The sequence below is a fragment of the Pteropus alecto genome, unplaced genomic scaffold (genome assembly GCF_000325575.1).
Source record: "Pteropus alecto unplaced genomic scaffold, ASM32557v1 scaffold146, whole genome shotgun sequence".
Lineage (NCBI taxonomy): Eukaryota > Metazoa > Chordata > Mammalia > Chiroptera > Pteropodidae > Pteropus > Pteropus alecto.
The window spans coordinates 21,441,026-21,451,331 of NW_006442107.1; positions in this window are offsets into that span (position 1 = coordinate 21,441,026).

Sequence of the window (10,306 nt, forward strand, 5' to 3'; positions counted from 1 at the left end):
ATGATCACTCTGACCTTCAACAGTACTTCTTGCGCCCCATGAGTTAACTGTATGGCTAGTATGAGGCTTAAGATCATAAAAAACAATTCCAGACTCAGGCAGCATCTGGTCAAGTCCCCAGATATGCCACGTTTATGTGGAGCCATTCGTTCAGGTGGTGAGCACATGGCGAGCTTTAGGAGTTGGGTCTGGGGTCTGACAGCACTCCCTCTGTGGCAGCTGCTGAACGAACCTGATGCTAGCTTCAAGGGGAACCAAGGGAATGAGTGAAGATGAACCCCAGAAATCCACGGAAAAGAGCATAAAACCACTCGAAGCTTATGGTCAGCTAATGCATAAATATGATGAGTGTGTTTCTGAATGAACCAAAAATAAGTCCATGCTGTTGGACAAAATGTTTTTTTAGTTGTGTTTTGAGTAAATGGCCTTTATTAAAAAGTATGTAGTAACAGGCAGCTGGAGCTGTTGCTGAAACCCAGGATGTGTAGTTGACATGAGCAAGGCGATGGTTGTTTCTTGCTCTTTCCTCTCGGGCTGTAGCTTTCTTTGTACATGTATGAAGAGATTCTTTCCCTTTTTAAAGCCCCTGAGTCTTTAACACACACAAGTATATTGTAACTTGCAGTCTGACAGCAAAATAAGAGTCACGATGTACGGTGTACTACCTCGGTATATTTTTTCCATGTATGACAATGTGGAGATGGAAACCCTTTTAAACTAAGCAGAGAGCACCCAGGAGCTAAATCCAAAGCACATAAAACAAAAATCCCAATTTAACAGGTGGAAGGAAATATCACATTCTAGCTACATTATACATAGGACGAAGAATTTTATTTTCTGCTTTTCCGAGAAAACTTCCCCGAACTTTACCCCCCTGTGACTTGCAGAACTGAGAAAGATTTTTACCCCCATCTCTGACCCTCCTTTCCCAATGCAGACTGAGTCTTGCACCTCCTGTGACGACCTGCCATCCTCACCCATCAGTAATCACCAGCCTTTCTTTCCCTTTCCCTGGGACAGAATGTTTTTTCAGCTGCTGTCATTCCTCTGGTTCCAGCAAGAGGAGGGCGTGTGCGACGTTGGAAAAAAAAGAGCTTCAGGAAAACAAACTATCTGGGCTGCCTGAAGGAGTAAGTTAGTTGGAAATAATGACAACACTTGGAGATAAAATTCAACAGCATCTTTTCCTTTTCATTTAACACATCGCTGGGTTACTGAGAGTCTGACTTCAGTGCATTGCAGATTAATCTTTTCTCCCTGTTGTACTTCACCTTTAAGGAAGTGTCCACATCTGGACGCACTAACTGCTTCTCTGACACCCCTCCAGGGCAGAGCTCTTGATGCACAGAGCAGTCTAATCAGCAGAAGAGGTGAGGGGCAAAAAGTCCAAGATGCTCTCCAAGAGCGTTTAGCCAGATGGAAAGGATCAGTGTTGGCTTAAATGTAAATATTCCTTATATATCATTGCACTTTTCCTAGGAGATTTTCTTAGGAGAGTAGTTGGCTTGGAAACTCTCTATTTGTGACCTTTCTTTTGGGACATAAAGAGTTTAAATGACTAACATTTTGTGTCTACCTCTCAGTATACTGTAATGAACCTTGTTTCAGCTAGCCCTCATTTTAGGTTTGGTTAATATTCATCCAATTTTTCCATAATAAGGTTCACAAGCCAAAACTCTTCAGGACGTTTCTACCTCACATCCAGATCAGAATATTCCCCTTAAGGGCAAGTGAAAGCAAAGGTTTTGTTTGGACTTAAAGTGAAGCGTAAGCTTTGGCAATTCTTGCTGCTACTCTGTTTCGAGCCTGGCCTAGTCCAAGTCCCTAGAGCTATAATTAACTTGGCCCCTTGCCATTTATATATTTAATTGGGCCAAGTGACATTAGGGCTTGAGTAGCTCTTTTGTGGAAATGAGTAAAAGCTAGTACCTTTTCTTTACAGCTACCCTGAACCAATAACTAATGATCTTTTTTTTTTTTTTGAATTTACAGGATGTGTTCATTGCAAAAGCTTCTAAGTCAGGTACAGAACAATGTAAAATGCATAACTTTTACTACAGAAGTTATTCCAGGGTTCTGAAGAGCATTCGGCAGAAATTAGTAAAGGTACATTTGGACATTTGACCATTTTTTGAATCATTACTTCGACTACCAGTTTCCAAGTTAACCTGGTTCCCCAAAACATTTTGTGGGCAGAAGAGTGGGAGATGCAAATACCCCAGAGTCTACTTACTCTCTGCCTCTAACTGACCCTGCCAAAAATTGAATCTCTTGGGAATTAATGAGACCAGGATTGATTTACATTCAACACTGTAATACACATGGTTTATCAAAATATTATATGACTCCTTCCTGAAAAATGTGGAGTTGTCACTAGGAGATAACTATCTAGCTTCCCTTTTATCCACAAGTGGCCCATGACTGGTTCTCTAGGTGGTCACTGTCAGCCTGAGGCTTTCAAGTAGACAGAGGTTTACTACTCTCTCTTTTCTGCTTCCCTTGACTGGAAGAAAAGATCTCTAAGGCCCTAGGGGATGGTGGCAACACAGAAGGAAAGACCTGGATCCCTAAATCACCAAGTGGAGGGAAACCACCCAAGTTGCAAAGCAAACCCTCATTGTACTGTTAGATGAATGAGAAATAAATTCTATTGTGTCAAGACACTAACATTTTGGGGCTTGTCACAATAGCCAGTATGATACAAAAAAAATACAACAATATAACAATAAGATGGTGTTTGGTTCTAATATCTTAAATGAATCAATAATTCAGTCAGGAAAAAAGCAGAGGTATTTTGTTACTGTGAACATTCATAACACAAGATGGTGGAGCAGATCCTAGAAGGCCATTGAGATCACCAGAACCCAATTCAAGAACCAACGATCAATTATTTTCATTTATATACTGATTCACCTTTGCTCTTACATGTTAGTTTCATTTTGCCCTAAAAATTGACTATAAAAATTGGCAAAAGTTTACCTTTTTTGTCATATGAATCTGTATTTTAAAATCTGAGAGCATCAGTGCATTTTCTCTGATGTCTGTGTTTTTATACAGGTAGCTGTTATGAGTCCATACGTAGAATGCCCATACGGAATGAGTCCAATCTTTATAAATTGAGGCATTTACTTTTGTCTTATGAAAGAATGCTACGAATTCCAGCTAATTGGGATCCTTTATATTTTCTAGATTTATCCAGTACTTGTGGAAGAACTACTCAGAGACCTGATATTATGGGACTTCATTTTGGTGAGGAAAATCCTAACCAAGGTATTGGCTAATAAAAATAATAGTTAAAACAAGCCACGTGGTTTATTAAGAGAAACCCATGCATGGTCACTGATGTGGTTTCAACAATAACTCTAATCTTCAGAAACACAGATGTTAAACTGCTTTGCTTCTCCAGATGTGCTCACACAGGGGTTCATCCAAATGGAGCAATGTGTAGTCTACAACATGCTGCCCTCTCAGAGAACATAGAGGTACTTACTTATTCCAGTTGTCCAACATCTTTGTTTTTCCTCCAACAAAGATCAAAATGGAGTTCTTAATCAGTGTTTGGTTTAACTTTAGTGACATACAGTATTTACTCTCATCGGCACTTCCTCTCACCTGTGGAGATAAACTGTGATATTCTAATACAAACCCATATGGTTTCCATCTTTGTCTCACCTGCCTTGGTGTAATATCTGTTTACTGTGGGATGGTCACTGAGTCCTGCAAACACTTCATGCAGAGTGGTAATAGACTGAATTTTGTATTTGCTCTTTTCTGTTCAGTCTGTTCGCACCATCTTAAAATAAACACAAATTCATTGAAAAATGTTTTTGACTAGACCGAACCTTTAATATGATCAGATTAGCTGAGGCCAGAAGGTTTCATGAAATTCTAAAATTGCTTAGACTATCAGTTTCTCCCTACTTTTATGCTTTTTTTCTGGTATAAACTCTAATTAAAAAAAAAGTATTTTTCTCAGGAAATCATTCTGTCTTTTATACAAAATATTTTGAGTGCTTTCCTTTTGGGGAGGGGGTCCATCAGGGGTAATAATTCTTGTGATGGAAGTTTTTCTGACATGATGGACTCAGATTTTCTTTTATGAAAGAAAAGGGAGATAAATCAACATTAATTCATTGATTTAATTCATTTAATAAATAAGGCACACTGAGAGTGCCAAACATGATGCAAGGAGACCCTGTATCTCCAGGAGTAGAGAAAACAGACCTGGTACATGCTATAATAGGAACAAATAAATTTTAAACGTGATGAGTGTTGCAAAAGGGAAGGTGAGAGGACTCTAGGAGCTCCTACGATGCCAGTTGCTTTATTTGGAGATGTTTTCCTTGGATTAGGAAAACCCAGGAATATTATGAAATTAACATGCCGTTAATATTTTTAAAGTGCACTGAGCTATAAACCAAATATAATATGCAGGCTAAATTGGCTTTCAGACACTAGAGAATCTCAAATTGGGATAAAGATGGATTCTCTTTCTGACTTGGTGGATTAAGGTGAAATGTGCAACAAAAGTGGTACTCGCAACAAAATTAATTACAATGTTCCATGAGAAAAAGCTTGCTAGGGCTTAATGCATTTTATCTTTACCTTCTTCCCTCCTTCTCGTGCCCCCTCCCTCCCTCTTTTTGTATAAAGTAAGAGTTGAAATGGAATACTAAGTTTAATTATGCTTCTATCAATTAAAACAAAGCAAAATAAATGAAAGAAAGAAAACCAAAACAAAGAGAAAAATAACCTGCATTTGCTTTCTATCATAATTTAAAACTGGACAACACAGATGGTGATTATTTGAGTGTGAAAATTGGGTTGTTAAAATGAATATCTTCAAAAATGTCAAAAGTAAGTGCCCTTTTGTGGGCAAACATGAGACCAAATGAGTTCCAACAGCATGCTGCCCAATGCTCTTCATTCCATACAAATTGAGCTTAAAGGAAAATTCGTCTCTGAGAGAGAGTTTTGATAGTACCAAGGTACACTTGACTGAGAAGATAAAGAGATTACTTCTTCTTGTTTTATTTTACGATTCGCAGTTGTTGAAATGTACAGTTGAGAAAAAAAGTGTAAAGAATCTGCATACAAACTGTGGAAAAGCACAAAACACAGTCGATGGAATCAGGTCGTTCTACAGTCCAGCTGATCTCATCTGTCTTCCCTTTCCAAATGAGGCTGAGAAAGGTGGAAAGCTGCTAAGAAAAAATGAATTCATCTCTAACAACTCAACTATCCCCCTTTAAAATAGATATACAATCTGGTTATAAGATATAAGTTTTAAGAATAAATTAGTGAATAGTACACCATTCCTTTAGGTACATAGGATTGGAAGGGAATGCAAACAATGCAATTTTACAATGAAATACAGCGCATATTCCAATCCAACCCTTTCCTTATTGTGTGTACTGGAGAGAGTTCTGAACAATATGTAGATGCAAATCAGCACAGGATTGGAAAGGACTATCAGAAGAAAAAGTGTTGATCAAAATCCACAAGATGAAAACTATGTTTCTTGCTCATTCAAACGGCCTTTCTCCTTGGGAAGTGATGGAGAACATTAGCATAAAGAAGCAAGGGCCGAGTACTATTCTTTTCTTTTTGGTGACATTTCAGGGATGGTTCACTCGAATTAGATGATCCTTACGGTGCTTAGGGTTTCTGAACAGGTTTCTCCCCGTTAAATGGTGCGACGCGAAGGTGGCTGAGTATGGAACTGCTGAAACTCGTGCAGGGAAGAGGCCAGGGGAATTTTCCTGAGGTCATGGGGCCAATCCAGCTTTCCTCCCAGGGAAGTGCTGACTGTGCAGCGTGCAGTATGGGTGGAGCATCATACTCATGTCTTAGGTGCATATTAAAATCCAAGGTAGGGGAAAGGGGTAAAATGGAAAAAGAAAGACTTCTTGGAGACTTTGGCTCTTACCCATCTAGTTTATTCCAAAAGGAAACCAGACATTATGTATGAGAAAGAAGATTGGATTGCACTGAGAAGGCTGGGCTTCAGCCTACTATCTATGGTGCAGGGACAGGTTCCAGTTCCTATCTGGGACCTAGAGGGAAAACTGAGTACCAGAAACCAAGGCAAAAGAGCTAGTTATGGAGAGGGGGTAAGCAGAGAAAACCTCACCAGTTATTCCCAGAAGTGCCTGGTTGCCTAAACCCATCCCTGAGGCACGCCGGATAATGAACCAGAGCTACAGATTGATTGTATCTACACTCCATTTGCTGTTGGGAGAAGCCATCAAATTCACCATCAGTACTGGGCTAGGGGAGCCCTCTCTGCAGGTGACAGATGCCATGGAAAGTGTGTGTGTGTGTGTGTGTGTGTGTGTGTGTGTGTGTTAGGTTGGGGTGGATGGTAGAATTCTGGGCAGACCCAGAATTAATAACTGCTTAAGAATTACTGGAATTTCAAAGAAAGAAAGACTCTTTTTTCAAAGAAAAACTTCCTTAGCCATACTATCTGAAACACTACTGTTGACCATTCCAAAAAGACAAAGTCTACCAGCCTCGTTTTACAATAAGAGGAAAAAAGAGGAAAAAAGTTAGAAGTGATCACTTCAGGCCACACATTTAATAATAGTGAAAATCATTTTGAAATTTGGTATCCCACTTTTGCTTTTATATATGACCTCTGCTTATTATGCAACAAATATTTTATTCACTTTAGTTATACAGCTGCAGATCTTTTAAGTGTCTGTTTTTATGGAAAAATATTTTAAACACTTCATGTTTCTAAGAATTGCTTTGGTGTATAGCTTTTACCAGAAGTTTTCATTAATAACTCTGTACCAGATTAATGCTTCACATAGCTCGATGTTGAATAACAGCCTTTTTATTTTTAATAATCAGTTATTCATTCATTTCTGTTAGGCATAGGGAAGGATTGTGAAAAGAGTTAGGTTATAAGGGTTGACTATTGCAATTGACGTTGCTTCTCTTTCTGACTTGTTCAGCCCATTAGAGTTTATTTCAGAGACTTCTGTGGAAAACAAACAACACACTAATACAGGGCCAAAAAAAAAAAAAAAAAGCAAAGAAGGCAAAGGCTCAGGGAGATGAAGACAGCTTCACTAATGAGTCCCCAACTGATTAAAAATAAATACATTTCTGTTCCTAGAAAAGTGTAAGTAGCATTTGTTGCCACAAACTGTTTAACTTTAGCAAAAATAAAGAGTTGCCCTCAAGTTTGTTATGGGAGGACGGCAACACTGCAGCTAATTATTTCCCAGGTGCCTCTAGTCTGAATTTAGAAATGAACTACGATTGGAAGGGGCCCATCTTTGTGCCCAGCTTGACAGATAATTCATGGTTATCTTTAAGAGGACGCGTATCACCATTGAACATTGACTTTACCCTCAGGTACTGACTAGATTCATGGGAATTTCACAGTATAACATGAGGTTAAGCACTTGGCCTCTAGAGTCAAGACCATCTAGGTTCAAAACTTAGTCCTGCCTATGTGACTTTGGGCAAACTACTTGAGTCAGTTAGCTTTGGCTGTGTAACGAACTATCCCCAAATTTAGCTACTCAGAATATTATTATTTATTTGCTCATGATTTGGTGGGTTCACAATTTAGCTGGGCTCAGCTGGGACAGCACATTTTTGTTTTTCATAGTATTGGCTGGGCTTGCTCGTTCATCTGGGTTTTTGGTGGGGCCCTGCTCCAAGTAATCTCTCTTCATCTAACAAACTAGCCTGGGTTTCTTTATATGTTGGCCGAAATTTCCCAGCAGCAAAAGAGGGTAAGTTCCAACAATTGAGCATCTTTCAAGCCTTGATTTATATCATATTTGCTATTGTTCCATTGACTAACGTGAGTCACATGACCAACCCCAGATTTACGGCTTTCTGACAGAGACTCTACCTCTGGTACAGTCATGCCTATGGGGAGTTGTGACCAAATATGGGAGCATAACAGCAACAATCACTACTTCTCTAAGTTTTCATTAGTAACATGAGGATATCATAGTACCTACTTTCAGGGTTCTTGTGAAGATTAAAAGAAATGATCCCTGTATAGTGCTAAGCCCAGGGTTCAATAAAAGTTAGGTGTAATTATATTATTGTCAATTAAGAAAAAAAGAGAAAAAGAGAAATTAGAGAGAAGGACTAGAAAGGAGGAAAAGAATTGGGGATAAATCATGCAGGCGGAGGTAGGAGCAGGCTCTATGAAGCGTCTATTGATGATACTATGAGGGACTAATACTTACTCGGTCCTGGTTACCTGTTATCATTGACCTTCGAGGTTCTTGTCAGTTCTTCAACAATTTAGAAACAGTTATTTCCATACCAGAAAAACAGATTTATTCTAATTTAAAATTTCAAGAGTTTTCAATTTTTAGTAACAGTGATTGGGTTTGGATGGTGGGATCATGCATAAATTTTCTTTTCCCTATTTGATACATTTTCTATAGTGAGGTTATATAGCTTTTATAATAAAAAGAAAACATTAAAGCTATGTTAGTTTAAGAACAAAAGTTCTTTTTAAAATTCTTCTGGAATTCTAAACAATTTTGCATTTGTTTATAAAGTTGACAATTTCCAAGATTTCCTTTGTTACCTTAGAGGTATCAGTCAGTTTTCTCACTGCATCCTGAAAACTCCCTTGACATGTGTAAGCTATCTGCCCATCTGCTTTTTTGAGAGATTAGAACTTCCTAATTCAAAATGCCTGAAGGTTACATTTGGAACAAGCATTTGTTTATGTGATGGTACAAGTTAAAACTCCGTTTAGCTTTCTGGTCTGCTGGAAGTTTGGTTCTATAAATTTAAAATTGTCTTTACAAGTATGGATTTGGAGTATTAGTATAAACTTAAAGAAGAATGTTAAATGAATAATCACACACATGGTAGGCTAAACTAATTAAACAGTGTAGAAGTTTAAATTTATCCTCCCGTCCCCTGCCAAATTTGTTAGAAAGTGCAAAAAAAATCACAGCTGTAATTGGGGAATTTAGACCAGATTTTTATTCGATGAATTTTCAAGAGCACCACGTTGTGCTATGTCTTCGTGCATCTGAAGGGCCAGATCAACCCCCATTTCTCAAAGCGTGGTCTGTGGTCTAGTTTGTGCGAAATCACCAGAGAGGCTTTTATAAGTCAAACTGTCTTTTGGGGGCCCTGTACCGGTTCCTGGATTCAGGCCTGGGGCTCTCAGGCACCAGAACACTGTCTGCTTTCCTGGTAGAGCTCTCTGCTGTTGTCCCTGCTCCTCCTCAGCTCTTGACCGGTATCTATCTGCCACCTTTTGTTCTGAGTTCCTACCTCAATGTGGGCTGATTATGGATCTAGACCAGTTCCCCAAAAACATTTTCTGTAAAAGATGAGAGACTATTATAGTCTTTGCAGGTCATGAAGTCTTTGTCACAACTCCTCAACTCTGCTGCTGTAGCTTGAAAGTAGCCCTAGACACTATGTAATGAGTGGAGGTGGCTGTGTTCCAATAAACTTCATTTAGAAAAACAGGTGGAGAGAGGTGGAGCGGTCAGATTTGGCCAGCCCCTGATCAAGGCAGGCTCTGGTCTGGAGCCTTTTAGTCTTTTCCATCTCCAAGCCCAGAGCAAACTTTTTTTTTTTAAATTGCATTTTGCTCAATTCCTCAGTGCACCTAGATTTATGCAAAATGAGGTCAGAGTACATCTTGGCAATCCCAGGGACTTTGCAGAGGAAACTGAGATGTTCGGATAGGTTGTTCTGATTGTCTAGCCAGGGGTGTGAGGTGAAGTAGCAAATTTGGACCATAGTAGTTGAAATGACTAAATATTTTCTAGGTGGATGGGACGGAAGGCCAGCAAGGTTAAGTGACTTTCATTAGGTCATCAACTGATTGGGTGGCTGGGTTAGCAGGTGACTGTGAAGATCCCTCTGTATTCTTCAGAGCAATGGTTCTCTGACTTGAAAACTGGCATTAGAATCACCCAGGGGCTCCTTAAAACAGACGCTGGGCCCTACTGCCAGAGTTTCTGGATGTGTATGTCTAGGCTGGGTCCAGGGGATCTGTATTTATAACTAGTTTGTGGGTGCTGCTGATGCTGCTGGCCTAGGGACCACACCTTGAGAACCACTGCCCTAGAGTAAACCACTCATATCTGGCTGCAGGTTAGCATTCTTTTGTTTTATAAAGCTTTCAAGCAGCTTCTCTTTCTCCATTCTGATGAATGGATTTAAAGTGTTTTCCAGATTTAAGACTACAGAATCTTTATTTTCCTTTTGGGTAGTAAGCTTTAGCACATCTCAGAGTGGCACTTCACACTGGCATTATTAATTTTTGACATGAAGTCAGTCTACATGTGGT